Raw genomic sequence first — 16,909 nt, 5'->3', positions numbered from 1 at the left:
GTCAGCACACATCACGTTGACTGCACTTGGCTGCCATTTCCCTGGCCCTTGAAAGGTGTAGAAGGGAAATGGGCAGAATGATTTTTTTTCTTGATGACCTGTGGAATGTACTGTGAACATCTGTGCTTTAAAAGAGGTTTTTAGAAGCCCATTCTACCCTTATTAAAGCCAGTGGAAATTCTTATGTCAGTGGAAGCAAGACAAGATTTCAAATTGCATCTTGTGTTCTGTGTATTTTCCCATCTCCGGAAACGTGTTAGCACAATAGCAGGCTTTTTAGTAAAATAAGATGAATACACCTCCATTCTTTCTGAATAAGGTTACTGAATAAGCTACGCACTTATTCAGCAATCCACACAATTTCAAAGTTCACAAACTTTGTTTCTTTAAGCAGTTGACATAAAGGTTAGGAGCAGTGATTTCAAAAGGAGATGAAGAACTGCTAGAGGAGTCAGAATGGACAGGAGCTGCTCCATAGTCACACATGAATGCCAAGGCTGTTTTGCTGTGCAGTCCTGTCTGGTGTTTTAATATTGCTTGGGCACTAGCAGGATGAGTCTTTTATATGGTCATGTGTTTTTGTTCTCTCTTGAAAGTCTCCTAACAACTCAGGAGAGAACACGTTTTCTTTTGTTGTCAGCAGTGTAGCACAAGGAAGAATAGTTCTTAAAAAAAAAAACCCACAACACTTAAAATATATTCATCTGTTTTCTGGTTGTCATAACTTTATTTCTCTGAGCTGTGTTTCTTAGGCTGCAGTGTGAATACAGTCTAGTTTCTTGTCTGGGTTTCAGCTCCAGATTGCTTCAGCCAAGGAGTATAACAGCTTTTAGATGTGTTTCTGGCAACAAAGGAAAAGAAAACCCAGTGCCCTACTGCATGGCTAAAGACAAAATGATTAAATGTTCTGATTTTCTACAAGTATTAACAGAAGGCTGTAAGGGATTTGAAGGACAACATTAGTGAAACTTGCTGTGAAACTTCAGAACGTGGGCACTTCTACTTGAGAGAACGAAATAAATATTGATCGGTATTTGCATAAGGAGAAATAAGAAGCTTGGATTAATGTACTGGCCTATTCACAAAAATAATATTTAGAAGCACTTTTGAGGAAAGTTATCATTTTAAAATATGATTACATACAAAACAGTGCCATTGATCTGGAAATAAATTAGTTGTCCTTAACTCAAAATAGTTGCCAAGAGGTTTCTTACATGAATTAATATTTATAGATTTTGTATTGGAAACTTATGCAATATAACAGCACAGTTGGTTCATTTCTTGACAGGAGTTTTGATAATAAATGCCAAGAGCCCGGACTTTTTCCTGCTCATGGGGATCTTTCAGAATTAACTTTTGGCAACTATTTTCTTTTCTATTTGAAGTATCTTTAGAGGGATAAAATTGTAATATTTCACGTAAAGAACAAAATGACCAAACTTGATCCAAACTTGATTTCAGTCCTAGTGATAGAGCAGTTACATCTTGAATAAGATGTTGGGAGAAAATTCTTTTAACTTGTCAGCCTTGATAATGTTTGCTTCTCCTGCTGATCTCTTCGGATTCTTCTTTCTCTTGTTTACAGCATAATGAACAGCATCTGTTTTAGACAGAAGAAACCCGCATCATGATAGGTAGAACAAGCTGCAGATTGTCCCACACCTCTGGAAACCAACTGGCTCATTAGATGGCCCAGTATTTGGTATTTTGATTTGGCTCAGTTGGAACACTTGCCATTAATATCTGTCATTTTCTTGGATGTGAAAATATACACATTATAAATGATACTGTTTGTATCTAATTCAGTATTTCCAAAATATGGAAAAAAACTTTGTGATTTGGCTTTCTATTGCATTCAAAGTAAGGAGTATGTATGAACTTAGTTATGCTTTTGCCAAAAGTTCATTTAATCGTTAGAAAACTTGTTATTCAGGACAGGAAATAACAGATATTTTCACAGGAAAAGATTTTATCTTCCCCTTAACCATCTATTTCTCTCATCTATTTCTCAGTGGAGCATGAATCATAGTGTTTGATGCAGAAAGATAAAAATACAGGAAAATACTGAGTGAAATTGAAAGCAGTTTGTAAGATAGGTTTGAAGTTTTTTGAGGCATTGGAAATGTTAAATATTTTGTCAGTGTTTACTCATTAGAGACGCCTGAAACTTTTCTGAAGCACAAGTGGGGCACAAGTGGGGCTCACACACATCTGGCTGCTTGCTCAGTGCAGGGCTGGTCTAGGTGCAGCAGCCAGGTCTGCCTGGAGCTGGGCATCCAGTCATCAGGCTCTGGTTTGCACTGTGCCTCTGTGGAATCCCGTGAGGCCCTACTCCAGTCCCGCCTCCACTTAGTAACATCGTTCCCTAAACTACAGAGTGTAAGAGCTGAATTTTTTTCTTCTCTGAAATCAGTTCTCGGCTTAGAGTGAGAAATATGTATTCACCTGAGTGGTGTACCTGAAGCAAAGTCGTATGATAGTGATGTGTGTGCAGCATTTGTTAGTAAAGATAGGTGAGGGAAGGTTGAACATCTCCAGTTTCTATGTCCAAAAAGTGTATTAAAATAAGGATACCCAGATATTTTGTGTATGTATTTTATCATACAGTTTGTGTTTCCCCCTGAGATATGCATTATTTCAATTTCAGGCTTTCAGATATACCCCAAGGAAAGAGTGCAGTTGTTTTAGAGGGATGAAAAAGTCAGATGAATCAGGTTAATATCTTTGCTTTATAAATTGGTACTTTAAAAAATATATCAGACTGTGAAAAATGCCAATTATGTACCGTCTGCTCTGTTATTCAGTGGTAAAAGAGAAAAAATAAGCCTGCTGGCAACCAGAAATCCATTTCTGCTGCTTCTGAAGTGTCATAGGCATGTCTGTAAAGGCATTTCGTAATAACAGTGATAAAGATCATGTAGCATTGAACTCATCTGCAAGCATGTAAACACAGACTGAACTTGTGTGTCATTGTGCATGTGGACTCATCTGGGTTTGTGAGCAATTGGAAGGACAGAATTTCAAGAATTTTGTGGTGAAGTAAGAGAAGTTTATTGCTGATTAATATTCTTCCAATTGTTCTTTTATTTTGACTGTTTTCCGTTTTCAGCATGTGAAACTAAATGAGACCTTAGCAAAAATGTTTCTGACACATCAATATCGTCATTACATGAAAACCAGCAAATAAGCAACATTTGGAGCTTTCAGGTCTAAGACTTTCATAAAGAAAAGAGTATAAAAGACAGTGCAGCAGTCAAGCTAGGAAAATGGCACTGAACTTTCAGTATTGTGCTGGACAGTCTTTTTCACTGTCAATGTGTTGTTATGGAATCCATATCATATTACTGATGGCTGATGAACTTATTCAGTGGCTATCTGAAAGCCAACAAAAAAGGAATTTCTCTAAATACAAGCGCAACTATCAATAATATATGAGTGGATAGGGGATTCTTTCTCCATTTTAAACAGTAGCTTCAATCTACCTGACCTCACACTTGTAAGTTACTGGCTATTCTGCCCTATTGGAACCGTGGTGACTTTTCATGTATGTTAATTATTCCTTGGGTGTAAGTCTGCTTCCTTATCTATGGAGGTATACCTTTTCAACAATCCTTCCTCTTTGATATAGCAGAATAGACTTGCACAGGAGAGAAAGTCTTGATGATAAAGAAATGGGATAAAACAGACAGTAGACAAAACTGGAACCTTGGTGTGGAAGGAGCATCTTGTGCACTGCTTCTGTTGTGAGCTCAAGAGCACAGGCTGCCTGATAGAGATTGGAAAGTGATAACTTCTGGACATTGAGGGAGGGAAATCTTTTCCATGTTTTTCCAGCATTTTGCATAGGTCCTCTCTGTTTCTGTGTCTGCAGCCCTGGCATCAAATTCAGCTGCATTCTTCTTTCAAAAAAAGATTCATGGAACCAGTAATAGCTAAGAGATTTGCTTGAAGTCAGATCTGCAATGTTAAATTTGTCTGTCAGATTTTTCCTGGAAGAATGCAAATCTACAGTAAATGCAGCACTGAAAGCAGAAATATTTTTTTCTGATACATTTCTGCAGGTCAGCATCTAAAGATAGTACATTATGAAAGCCTGGCAGCAGAAATGGTCTGTCTCAGGCATTTTACTCATTTTCCAGGGACATAAATGAAGATGATTTCACGCTGAATAAAAAATAAAACATTTTTGCTCTCGTCTCTAGACTCTAAATCATCATCAAGTCCAGTAGAAGGTCAGTAAGGGAATTTGCTTTTCAACCCAGTATTCATTAATAATAGATCCCACTAACAGGGGTAATCATGTTAATAAAACAATTTGCAGGAGGAAGATTTATATACATTCAGCATAGGCAGATTTTGTAACATAAGATTTAGGGATATGAATGGAAGGTTTGAGCTGGTTACTAAGAAAATTGTTAGGGCAACTACAGCATGTGAGAAGTTAGCCATACAGAAATGAAGATGTGATTAAATTCTAGGTCTCAGTGTTGAGGTTCTTCTGAATGGGATGTCATGCGCTCGCATGCATTTCAAGGGATCTGTTGAGAAAGAAGATAGTAAATTCAGGTGACCATGTCCATTCAACATATTCTAATTCATCTTCATATTTGCACAATCTCAAGGTACTGAGACTGCGGAGCACACATCTGCTGCACAGTGATTTTTTTTTTCCCTTACTCTGGATGTCAGCTGGAAATCATAATCTGTCTTTATAAGAAAAGGAGAAGGGAAGGAAAAACGGGTATAATGCACTGTTACTCTTGTGGTTTGCACCTCCTACAGAGTCCTGATCTCAAAGGACAAAAGCTGAGAACATCAAGCTACTTTAAGCTAACAAGAGATGTGCTTGGCAGTCCTCTTCCATCAATTGTGTCTCCTGTAAAAGAATATTCTGTTGACATTGCCAACATGAGCTTTTTCAGGTAATAGGAGATTAATTTCATTTAAAATACAACAGCCATGAAATCTCAAGGTGACTTTATAAAGACTGGTGTCTGTAAGTCTGACACAGTCAGCTGACTGCATCTGCTTTACTTGGTGGGAAATAAGGAATGTAGGAGTCTTCTCAGAATTATAACAGTGCATTTGGCTTCTTAGATTTGAAGCAAGCTGCAAGAGTGCAGCCAGCAACTGGAACGGAATCAATGACCTCGCTAAATCCCTTACACCAACATCTCTTTCATGTTAGAGCAAAACAACGTTAGTGCTTGAGTTATAATAAACTGCTGCTTAATTAGGGCAGAAACAAGTCATTTCTTTTCAGCTAATTCCTAGTTCAATTTCTCCAGCTATAAAACACTTATTAAAGAAAGTTTAGCAGCTGTACTGTTCTCTGAGGCATGAAAAATCTTGATTAAGGTCTATACTGGAATCAATGAAGCTTAAACCTTGATATACTGGGACACAGGGAAGGTACAAACTAGCTTTCTACTCCATAGTGTCCTGCTGACCAATCCACAGAGGACCATTTGTTTGGGGCTCTGAAAAGCAGCTCGCTAGACCTCCTGCCTGTGAGATAAGTATCACGTTATCTGTGCCTATTCATCTGCAAGATTAACAGCAGCAAGCAAAACACTGTGGCTGTGGAGGAAAAAGGCAGGATAGCCTAAGCATCGTTTGAGACTGAACTTCGGGCATTGCTGCTTTTGACAAAGAAGAGCATGACTGTTTGGGGGAGAAATCACTTTAAACTTTTTACGCTTCAGATATTGGATTTGAGGAATACATTTTAGCTGCCCGCTGTAGTTGCCGTAACTATGCGCCTCACACTTTTATTCCAGCCACCACCTGAACTATACTTGAATATAACATAAAATTGTTAATGCAAAGTGATCAGTGACTGATACAAGTTGATTGTGTTGAAGAGTCAGGTTCAACTCTGAACCAAACTGGTGAAAATCTTAATAAATTAATTATCGTACATAGGAATAGTCAGTTATTTCAGCTGTGTAACTGGGCGAAGTTTAGACTACACCATCTTTGAGATGGTTTCGTCTCAAGAGGTAGCATCTCGGAACATCTGTTTCTCCAGCTGTTGTGATGATAGTGACTTGGATGACTTTTCTAAGAAGCTGCAAGGAATTAGTTCAGGTCTGTGAAGTTTCTGATCCGGATTGTCTTCAGCAGTGCTCTCGTGATTTGTGCTTACTTGCAACTTACTGTTCTTCTTCATGTGCAGAGGGGCTGAGGGACGAAGATCTGACAGATGCTCCTCTAATTATTCTTCCCATTTGATTTTTGCTTGTAGAAGTTTCTGCGAATAAATATAACCTGGCCTAGATGTATCATTGTATCTGCCTCAATTTAATGTGTTTATGTCTAGAATAAGTAAGAAATTATTATTTTTTTAATCCTGAAGCCTAAGAAATTACCAGTTATTTTACCAGCTAGTATTTCTCTTCCTTAACTGCTGACCGTTATTTTCATAGGGATATACAACTGCAGAGGTATTGCAGTGAGCAGAATGTAGACAAAGGAAAAAATGGCATCCACAGCATGTGTAATGAACACATTTGTTGTTTGCTTTCAGACTGTTAGTTTGTGTGGATTCTACTCCTGCATTTCTTTTTAATTACTTTAATTACTATACATTCACGTCCACGTTTTGTCCATAATACCTGGCATAGAGTGCTAGCTGCTACAAACAGAATGGTGTTGCATCACAGGATTAACTGAGTTTTCATTCCTGCATTTTTAATATTATATTTTCCATTTATTATTAGGAATGATCTATATAGGACTTTCATCTAGATCTGGAAAGTGGGGAAAAATCTTCATGTAGAGTTTGCTTTTTCATTTGCTTAGTTTTATTTATCAGCCCTTGAAACAATTGCAATATATTTAATTGCTTTTCTACCCATTTTCACTGATTATAAAATGTAAAAAAAAATATTATAAAACATGGGGGAAAAAACAAACTCCCTGAGACATCCAAATTAACGTGGAAGAGATTCCACCTGCAGTAGCCTACAACCCTTCTTTGAAAGTCCCACTCAAACTGCAGTATCTACAAGATATTGCAAAATATCTTAGCAAGGAAAGAAAGGATAGCAGGTGGAACAAGGCCACCTGAGCAAAACACTGATGGGGAGATTGCAGTTATAGAATCCAGAATAATGTAAAAACATTTTTTATGATTAATGAAGATTGGGTAATGAGTAACTAGGAAAGAACAGTTCACACCTTTGTATTGTGGCTATTTAGGTGTAATTGGCTTTACTGAAATCACATGGCTATAGTATTTTATTTGTATAACCTTGTCTGATTTACTAAAAATCACTGGGGTGTTTTTATAAGTTTGTTTCTTTTTTATTAAAGCAGAGAGGCTGATTCATTGTTCTTAATCCATCTGTACACAGAAAGTCTCTGATGTGCATGTCACCATCCAAATTTAGTGACCTATTCAGAAAGAATGAGAGTATATGCTTCTTCGAGTGTAGATGACAGGAAATTCAGGCCTTTGGTGCCATGCTATGCATAACAGTTTTTTTTTTTTTTTTTTCTGATATATTATAGTTACAAATGGATGTTTCACTGTGTTTTCTTGGGTTTATAGTGTAAAAGATTTGAGGCACTTTTTGTCTTTAACGTCATTCAGAAGTTTATTGGTCATTCTGCTGCTAACAGCATCAAAGCATATCATTACAAAAGCACAGATTTCTTCCTCTGGACTGTCAGCCTGCTGTGCTTGTGTTCATTTTAATCCAGCCACACATTATGAAATACTGCAGCATGGGATGTTCCCTTTCAACTTTTATGCATGAGGTCTCCAGGAGAGCTTGTGCAGGTTAGCTAAATAACTTTTGTCCTGGCAATTCCTTCACTCCTATTTTTATTCCATCGTTTTGTTGTTGACATGATGTTTTAGTTTGACTTGCAAAAGTCTCCTAGATTATCTTACTTGAAGAACTCATCAGTGGCTGGAGATCATGATAACCTAGCAGTTCTGCAGATGCAGCTCTTATGAGCATGAGTTCCAACATATTTACTGATCAGTCTACTCTGTAACTTGACTATAAATCAGAGAATCATAGAATCCTTAGAGTTAAAAGGGACCTCTGAGGATAACCTAGTCCAATCCCCTGCAATGTACAGGGACACCACAGCTACATCAGGTTGCCCAGGGACTTACTGACTTCCACCTGGGGTGGAGTTTTTCAGCAGTATCTATCTGCATCAAAGTAAAAGCTAAAAAAAAAAAAAAGGAAAAATAATAAAATAAACCTACCACAAGAAAAGATAGAGCATATCGCTTAGGAAGTAATTTTTAAGCAAACTGCAGTAACTGAAGACACAGTGCTTAAAGACACAATATAGACAAGCTTAAAAACAGTTAGCTATTATTTGTTTTCTGGAAAAGAAAGCTAATATTCTAAGCTCATTTGAAGGAGTTATGAACATTCTAATTTCACTCTTTCTCTTTACTGACCTCTCAAACTACTTCTTTTCCAGACATGTTAGAGGACTGATGTGATTTCCAAGGGCAAATGTAAAATATTAGGTTTGCTTTCTGTTTAGTAATTTTGTTATCAGTACATTTTAAAAATGAATTAATGTGGTTACATGCAGTTTGCTGGAAAAACCAAGCTTAAATTATCTCCCAATTGTAGTCTAACGTGAACAAAAATTAATAGGCCTGTTCTTTTAGCTCAAACATGCACTGTTTATACTAAGGGTAAATTCTGTTAACTAGAAAGGACTTAAATGTACCCTGTATGGAAAATGTACTTTCTATGTTCACAGGTCATGGATATCCCTAAAGCTAAAACCTAGGAGAGGGTAGAATTAGATGAGATGTAAGGAAGAAATTCTTTACTCAGAGGGTAGTGAGCTCCTTATTTAACACTTTATTTTTTTCTTTGTCAACAATATCTATTTAGGTGACAAAAACAAGTTATTACTTTAGAAAACATTATTCAAAAATGTAGTGCATGGAGGTGAAATCCTCTTATATTTTTTCCCTATTTATCATGTAGTTTTCATTTCCATTCTGAATTTCAGATATCCTTCTAGATATCTTAAAGACAGAAATAAAAATTTAAAACTCAAATCTCCCAAGGAGCTATGGCAATAGTGGAGCTAACATTACAAGAATCAGCTAAATACCAATGCCAGGACTTTGAGTGTTGAAAAATAGGATGTAACTATAGAGATAGATAAATGCCATGTTTTTAAATTCCTTGCTTAAGACACTGGGTGAGCAACCTTACAGTGATCAGACTCCTATAAGGCATGTCAAATTTTGCATCCAAGCTCTTCAAGTGAGGAGAATACTCAAATATCTCTAAGTTTTACTACTTGAGGTACAGTAGTAATATTAACTAGTGCCAGCAACAATAGATCTGCCCATTTTAGACAAGCAAGTAGAAGCTACAGCAGGAACAGTGACATGATTGCATTAGGGTTTTGAAAAATTTTTGTTAGTCTAAAATCTAATTCATTGGCCCTTTTCCACAAATACATTAAAGCTTTTTAGGTAACAAATTGGGAAAAAAATAGCAGAATTGTTGTGATCTCATGTGAACAGCTGATTTCACTGGCAAATGCCAGCAAATTACTTTAAAAATTGTTAAGGAATTGCTCTCAAATAACTCATAACTATTTTCATATGATGGAGATCATAAGGACTAATAAGGAACAGAACTAGTATTCTAGCATTTGTATTCATCTGGTATGATCAGACTCATTCATGTAGAAAGAAAAAAAACTTGAACTATTACTATTATTGCAGGATCTGCAGCTGTCTTTAATTTAATAAATACTGTTAAGGATAAACTTACACCCTTAGGGTGAACCTGCAGGATGGAGGAAAGCTAGAAGATATAACATGAAGAATTATGAATGTTGAGACTGTACACAAATTCATATTAACACCCGTCCAAGCTGGCGTAGCCCAGCTCTTACTAGAAAACACCTGTTTCAGGATGGAAAGTGCAGTATCTGCTGGAGAGTTTTGAACTGAGTTACCAATTAGGGAGAATTAACAAGTTCTGAATTTCCCGTATAAGAGGAAATCTGTTGCCAGGATGTCTAAAATGAGAAACTGAAATATTTCCTCACTGTAAGGACCACGAGAACTGTGAGAATGCCTATTAAAACTGTTCTGTTTCAGTGACATTCCACCATTATTTTTCATCCCAGGTTATTCTCTGCTACTGCATTCACCTGTAGACAAAGGAGGAGGATATGTGATAAATGCTGGATACAGATGAGGCCTGTTCTCAAACAGACCACAGTAAAACTAATTTACTTGGAAGATTTATAACTGGCACTGAGTTGATTATAGATACAAATGAAGACATGTACATTCAAATGATTTTTCCTAGGGCTGACTTAACAAAACAATTCAGCAGCTAGGCTTTGAGGAGAAAAGTAATGCTTAATTCATTATGGTAAAATATTCTGTGTTCAAATGTTTTCCACGGTAATTTGTTCTTTGTAGACAAGAATGTACAGACCACCCCCAGGGACATCTTGTCATCTCCTTTGTTATACTCAGAATAATTTTTTATAATTCTGAAGCACAGATGACTTGGTCTCCAGTGCTGTGTATGCTTCTGTGTAACCAGGAGTATTTTGTAACCAAGACACGGGGAAAATTACATTCTTACATTTTTCCTTGTTGTCTCCACTGAGTTTAATTGATCAGTTTCAGGGATTTTTTTTTTCCACTGTAGGAGATAAGGAAACAATATATAAGTAGCAGGTTTTTTGATGGGTAAAATATTTTTCAGTTTCGTACTTTAAGATTCATTTGGCCTTTGATTGGTGCCTCCATAGTTATGTGAACTGCACTTCTCTGATTCACCTTGCTTCCTCAGAAACACATTGAAACTTTGAATGTGGGGATAAGAGAACATATAGGATCTGATTCTCATCTGCATTAGTGCAGCTTTGTGGAAGAGAGCAGGTTGTATTTGCTAACAGTAGTTTAAGACCTGTTAGCCCATCTGAATAGTGCCATCCTATCTTCTGGATGAGTTGCCACAGGTAGGGTGCTGTAACTGCTGCATGGCACAAATTAGCAGAAATGTAATGATGCTAAATCTTTGGAGCTCTTAGGTACAATATTGAGCTGTAAGCTGTTCCTATCAAAACAAAGTGTGCAGGGTAGCTTGCTCTCAAGAGAAAAGTTGCCTCAAGAGAACCTTTAATAATATAACCCATAAATGAGAAGTGAGGAAGAGGCCTGCTTAAGGGCTGATTGTATCTATGTAGCTTCTGCACTTAAACCCCCACCCATGTTATCCTATAATAAGAGGAGTAAATAAATGTGCTAGTGGCCATGAATTTATGAATGAAATGTAGCATATGTGCCAGCAATTCCCTATGCCTTACAGGCATTCAGTACATACTGTTTATTTTAGTGCTATGAATGACAAGAATCAGGAGTGTTAAACTGTTCTTTTTCTTACTACTGTTCTGTGAAAACTAGCAACTGGCTAAAGGCTGCATTCTGATTTCTCACAGTCATTCAAGCACTACTCACATATTTCCTATGCTTATTCCTACAAGTTGAATTTTGAATCAGAAGCCAATTTGATGGTTACAGATCTTAGGTGAATCCACATTTAAGCATCCATTCTTACAGCAGAAATGTACTGTAGCATAATACCCCCAAGCTTTAGGGATTCTATGTTACGTACAGGGTTAACAGGAAAGCAGCAGGTCCTATTTACGCATAGTACAGGAGTTGCCAGAGCAGCAGAAATATTGTTTTCTTTCAGTGATTAATATGTTCAATAAAAGTGTAGCATCTGCTGCCAGTTCTCATTAACAAATAAATGAAAAACAAACCCGCGTGGTAGGCAGGGTGTCTGGGGACAGCTTAAACAGGACCAAGCTGCTTTAGATTTCAGCTATTTTCTTTAGGACAACAGTGTGGAGCACTTTCTTGTTTATAGGATAAACACCAGGGATTGAAGCGATCTGTGTTAGCACACAGGAGTGGTTGCTAACCCATAACATTGTGCAGAATGCAGAAATTCCATAGCATGCTCCCTTGGGAGTCGCAGGCTATAATCTTCTTGCATGTTGGTTTCAGTGTAAACAACAGTTAAATCATCAGAACAGACAAGCTGCCAGTAAAACTTTGAATAAAGTATTAGTTCAGTTCATTTTCCTTCCTTCATTATCCAAGTTCAGCAGGCTCAGAGCTTGGCCTCTTAGCAGCTCAGAGGATATGTGGTATTTCATACCACTACAGTAGCCCCATTTCCTATGAAAACAGGGTTTATTTGATCGTGGTGTCTTTCTCTTCCAGATTTTGTCTTTTTCACTTCTGAATTTTATTGGTTAGTTCCACCTTCAAGAGAAAGGAGAAAGAGAGAAATGTGTATAACAGTGTCTCTTTGTAGAGAGAGATTGCAGTGCCTCTGTACAGACATCACAGGATCCAGACTGCAGAGAAACATTGCAAGTGCACCATCCCCATGGAAGTTGTGATCAGCAATTTTTGGCTATGGTCAGTTCATAACACTGTAAGAAGCTGATCTTAGCACTGGTATTGCTAAAACTATATTCTTGGAAGTGTGATAGCAATCACCCAAGGAGATAATGGGCTGGGCCTGACTTTGTATTTGTGACAAGAACTCCACTGAATCAGTTTCATGATCTGTAACACCTGGAGTCTTGCTTTCAGCATTACCAGATAGTTTCAGGCTTCTTGGTATGGAAACATACAGAGTGCATTTCCAACAATAACATGACTGTAGACACACGGAAGCCTAACAGTCTCCAGAGCCTTCTGCACATTTGTAAAATACAACGTATTAATTCATGGTGAAATACATTACAGTGTGGCAAAACCATTTCAGTACTGCAAACAAATGATAAATAACCATCACAAGCTGAGAGAAGTAGCAGAGCAATCCTTTAGCGATCATATGATGAGGGACAGTGGTGGCTTGGGAACCTAATGTATTTGGTCTAAAACCTGATGAGTACTCTGAGCTTAATGGCAATTCAGAGAAACTAACTGTACCTTCAACTGTACCTGTGATCTATGCTGATACCAAGGCAACCTTCCCTATAAATGTTAGATAGGAGGCCAATTCGTTTGTACTGCTGTTCCCATAAAATCAGTCTCTCTCAATTATTCTCTCTGCAAAGAGGGAAGTGTCTCCAAGTAGAAGAGAGTAAGCTAGATTTCAGCCATCACAAAGTCTAAGAAAACATGCACAAAAGCAATCTGTACTTACCAAATAGATAGGGTTGGATTTACAGTTTTCTACAGCATGACATCAGTGCTTAATACAAATTTGATACTAATGTTATTTGTATGGTCACATACTAAAGAGAAGTTCATGTTACTGAGAGCAGAACCTAGTCCTTAGTCATGAGGTGCTGTAAATATAATCAACTTGCAAATGTGATTATTTGCTAATGAACAGACATCCTTCTGTATTTCCATTGCATCACAGTTTTTGATCTTGTGTTCTTTCTATGGTGATTAAGTTCCCTGTCTAGCGTGAGTCATCAGTCTCTCCAGGTATGTACAGAGTGTGCTGTGCAGAATGGTGCACTGAGCAGGTGTGGCGAAGGACAGGGCAGTTCAACTAAAAGGAAATTGAAATGTATTTTAAAGGAGAATGTACAAATACTTCAGTGTTTGATTTCCAGGGTGGTGATTAATTGTGAACTGTGAGATAAGAATATACAGGGCAAATAAGAGCAATAGCCGTTTGTTACATCATGTAGTAGATTCACCTCTGGTTTAAGCTGGCTTTTGGTGGTATGAACCAGAACGCAGGGACTCTGACAGCATGAAGTGAGAGCCTGAACTCCCTCTCTTTAGTGAATTCTTGGGGCTGGCTAGCTGGACAATGAGGCCTCTAATCTCAGCAGCCCATGCTGGATGAGATTTTCCGGGACTCTGAAGAATTAAAAATGTTACTCCTATTAGGTATGGTGGTAAGAAATTAAGATATAGTCTACATATATGAAAGTGCAAACTGTAACCATGCTAAAGCTATTCCTGCTCATTTACTTGTATTTGGTTGTGCTAGAGAGCAAATCTTGGCTTGCTCATGCGCTCTGAGTTAGGGAATGCTGAATCACTGTATCTAACCCCTGAACTCAAATGCTGGCAGCGTGGTCTGCAGGCTCAGGTGCTGTGGTGTGTCATCACATTTTCTCCAGGTTACGCCTGAGCTAGGCTAAAGAGCTAAGGAAACTTGGAGCTTTCACCTCTTTCCCTTGGATTTACGAAATCATTGTATGCTTTGGTACAACTTGCAGTCCCAGCTAAAAGCAGTAAAATTTGCTGTGTTCCAGGTCATAAATTGGGGTGAGATGGCAGTGCTGTGTGATGAGGCTTGCACAATGCCTGCAGAGCTTATACCCAATTCAAGGTTTTGCTATTAATTCCTCACTTCCACAAACAATTAATTCACATCTTGTTCTTTTTCCTCTCTCTCCGCTAAAAAAAACACCTCCAGTTCCCTGCCACAGCCAGAATCCTCTTTCTAAATGACAGAAAATACCTTGAGAGTAACACAGTGAAGCAAGATCATCTCTGACATGAGGCTGTGTATTTCCCCCTTACCCTTACGCAGTGCCTCACACCGCTAGAAAATGAAATGGGTTCCTGGCCTGAGCATTCCTGCTGTTATCTGACTCTCACTGTATTTCATGTCAATTATTAACATCAGCAATGATAGAAATCTTAGCACATGTTAAGAAACAAGACTCCAACATCATTTTTGTAGCTCTGTATTTTGCCTTATGATCTTGTGTTTTTTTTGAGCCTACCTTTCTCCATCTCCCTTTCCAGCATGTTCTCATAACTGGAGTGTTTGGGGCTGACAAATAGTTTTCAGACATTGGAGGACGGAGTACAAAAGCTGTTTAGAATCTTTTTCACTCTCCAGCCAAATGTGTTGTTCATTATACATAAGTCTTTTGTTTATTAGTTGATTGTTCCACAAAGATTTTAACAGAAGCTATCAGACACCGGATTTTGCTGAACTTTTGGATCACAGCATATTTAGATATATTAGGGAAGTAACATAGGATTTATGTAAGTGTGAAAAGCTTTACTTGTTGGTTCACTTAACGCTTTTCCAGTGAATTTTAGAACTAGTAATGCTGATTTTCTCAAGATAAAAAATAATGAAATGGAAAGCCTACTAAATGCTAACAAAGTGAACACTCCAGTGACATAAGCTTGGGGTAAGGGGAGGGATGTATATTCTTGAAATGAAACATGAAGGGGCTGATCTGGCTATGCTCTGCTTCCTGGGCGGGTTTGAATCAGCACAAGCTGACCAGAATTCACTTAGGGCTCTCCAGCTCAGAAGGCTTAACGTGCATCCAGTCCCCAGGAAACACTAATCTTGGTATAGTATGTGCACTGGGGATGGAGAAAGATGTAACTAGAGCTGTGTCTTTCTGCTGTTCCTTTTCAGATGATGCAGTTTTAAGCTCTGACATCTGGCATATGCCAAAGCAGATTTCTGTGTTCCTTAACATTCTCTAGGGCTGGGTCTTGGGGGCTGAGATTCAGGGAGCCAAAACCTGCTTCTTGAAACACTCTCTGTCCCTGCTTTGTCAAACATAAAATATACCCTGAATCTCACCTAAGAGAGATTGGGGAGTGAAAGAGCAGCAGGGCTAAGCCGGTGCCATGCAGACGATTAATGTAATGACAGCATCCACTACTGAGTATCTCTCTCCTGTGCTTTTTTACTACCATAATATAATTGCATAAATGCAAAAGGGATCCTATCTTGTCTCCTTTCTTTATGTAATTGACTATTGCTAGGTACCTGGGCAGATGAAACAGAGATCTGCTAGGGGGAAAAAAAAAAAGTTAGTAGAAGCTTTCTTTACAGCTGAAGCTTTCCCAGCTTCATGAAATCATATCAGAGGAGCCATGCAAGCATTGCAGGTGCGATCTAGTAACTTATTCGAAAGAGTTACAGCATGTTAGTTTTTCTCTTTTCCTTCCAGGACTAATCCTTAGATGTGAGTGCACTCCTCTTTGCAAGAAAACTGATCTCTGAGTTGGAATTCTGAGAGAAGATAGTGTGCAAAATGTCAACATGCTCTGCACGGGCCATACATTAGGGCAAGCAGCAGCATTAAACATTACCAGAAAGAACCAGGGATCCCAGCATCTAGACTTCCTGCTTTTAAATTCATAGAAATTATGCAATTGCAGATCCCACTTGGATTAGGAACCATTGGATTAGAGTATACATTTTGGCCAAATTATCTGAGTTTTTCTTTATTTGTTGTTGTTGTTGTTGTTTGGTTTTAAAACACATTACTTTTGTTATCAGAGTAGGAATTCAGCTTTTTAGACACTAAAATTTGCAGTTTTTGGAGAGCCTAGCAACCTGATGAGTTTAGCGTGTCAGAGGTTAGCTGGTGCAAAAGAAAAAGTCCTTTGATTTGAGAATAACATTAGTGTTAGAAAACAGTTTGGGTTTTGCAATATACTGCAGTTGTGAGAAAGATGTTGAGCAGAGATCATAAAAGTGCTCTTAGATAAGTTTCTTTTTAATTAACAGGATTTATGATGAAACTTATATTGATTTCAAGAACAGTTCCAAAAGGAATTCTTTTGGAGTGAGAGAGATTTTGTTGTAGAAAATCTGATGGGAAAAAAAAAAAAGTGGTAAACCAGTACATGGAATCTCCATCCCTGTAGCTATTCAGAGTCATCTGAACTGTGGTCCTTGGCAACCTGCACCAAGGTTCACGGGGTGACCCGTCTTGAGCAGGGGAGCTGAACTAGATGACTTCCCAAGGTCCCTTCTAACCCAAACCGTTCTGTGATTCTTAAATATCAGTACCATGTAAAGAGGTTGAGAAAACACAGTAACATTATTATTACCATTAAAATTCATTACTTGTTGAAACAATTTTCTACAGTTCAGATAGAAACATCTTTTGAAAGTTACAT

At 37.9% G+C, this 16,909-nt stretch overlaps 1 long non-coding RNA gene across 7 annotated transcripts in view; it reads right to left on the bottom strand.

Annotated features, from left to right (window-relative positions):
* Positions 696-16,909, bottom strand: part of LOC110405561 — a 28,759-nt gene continuing 12,545 nt past the window's right edge. For 3 of the 7 annotated variants that reach the window (XR_002442944.1, XR_002442947.1, XR_002442950.1), the window contains 2 exons: positions 10,611-10,670; positions 696-4,538 (listed from right to left, as the gene is read on the bottom strand). This is a non-coding gene — a long non-coding RNA (uncharacterized LOC110405561). Of the gene's footprint in view, positions 4,539-10,610; positions 10,671-11,958; positions 12,305-16,909 lie in introns of all 7 variants that reach the window. The other 4 variants (XR_002442946.1, XR_002442948.1, XR_002442949.1 and 1 more) reach the window with 3 other exon arrangements.

This window comes from Numida meleagris, chromosome 12, assembly GCF_002078875.1.
Source record: "Numida meleagris isolate 19003 breed g44 Domestic line chromosome 12, NumMel1.0, whole genome shotgun sequence".
NCBI classification, from domain to species: Eukaryota; Metazoa; Chordata; class Aves; order Galliformes; family Numididae; genus Numida; species Numida meleagris.
This window is presented reverse-complemented; position numbering and strand designations above follow the sequence as displayed.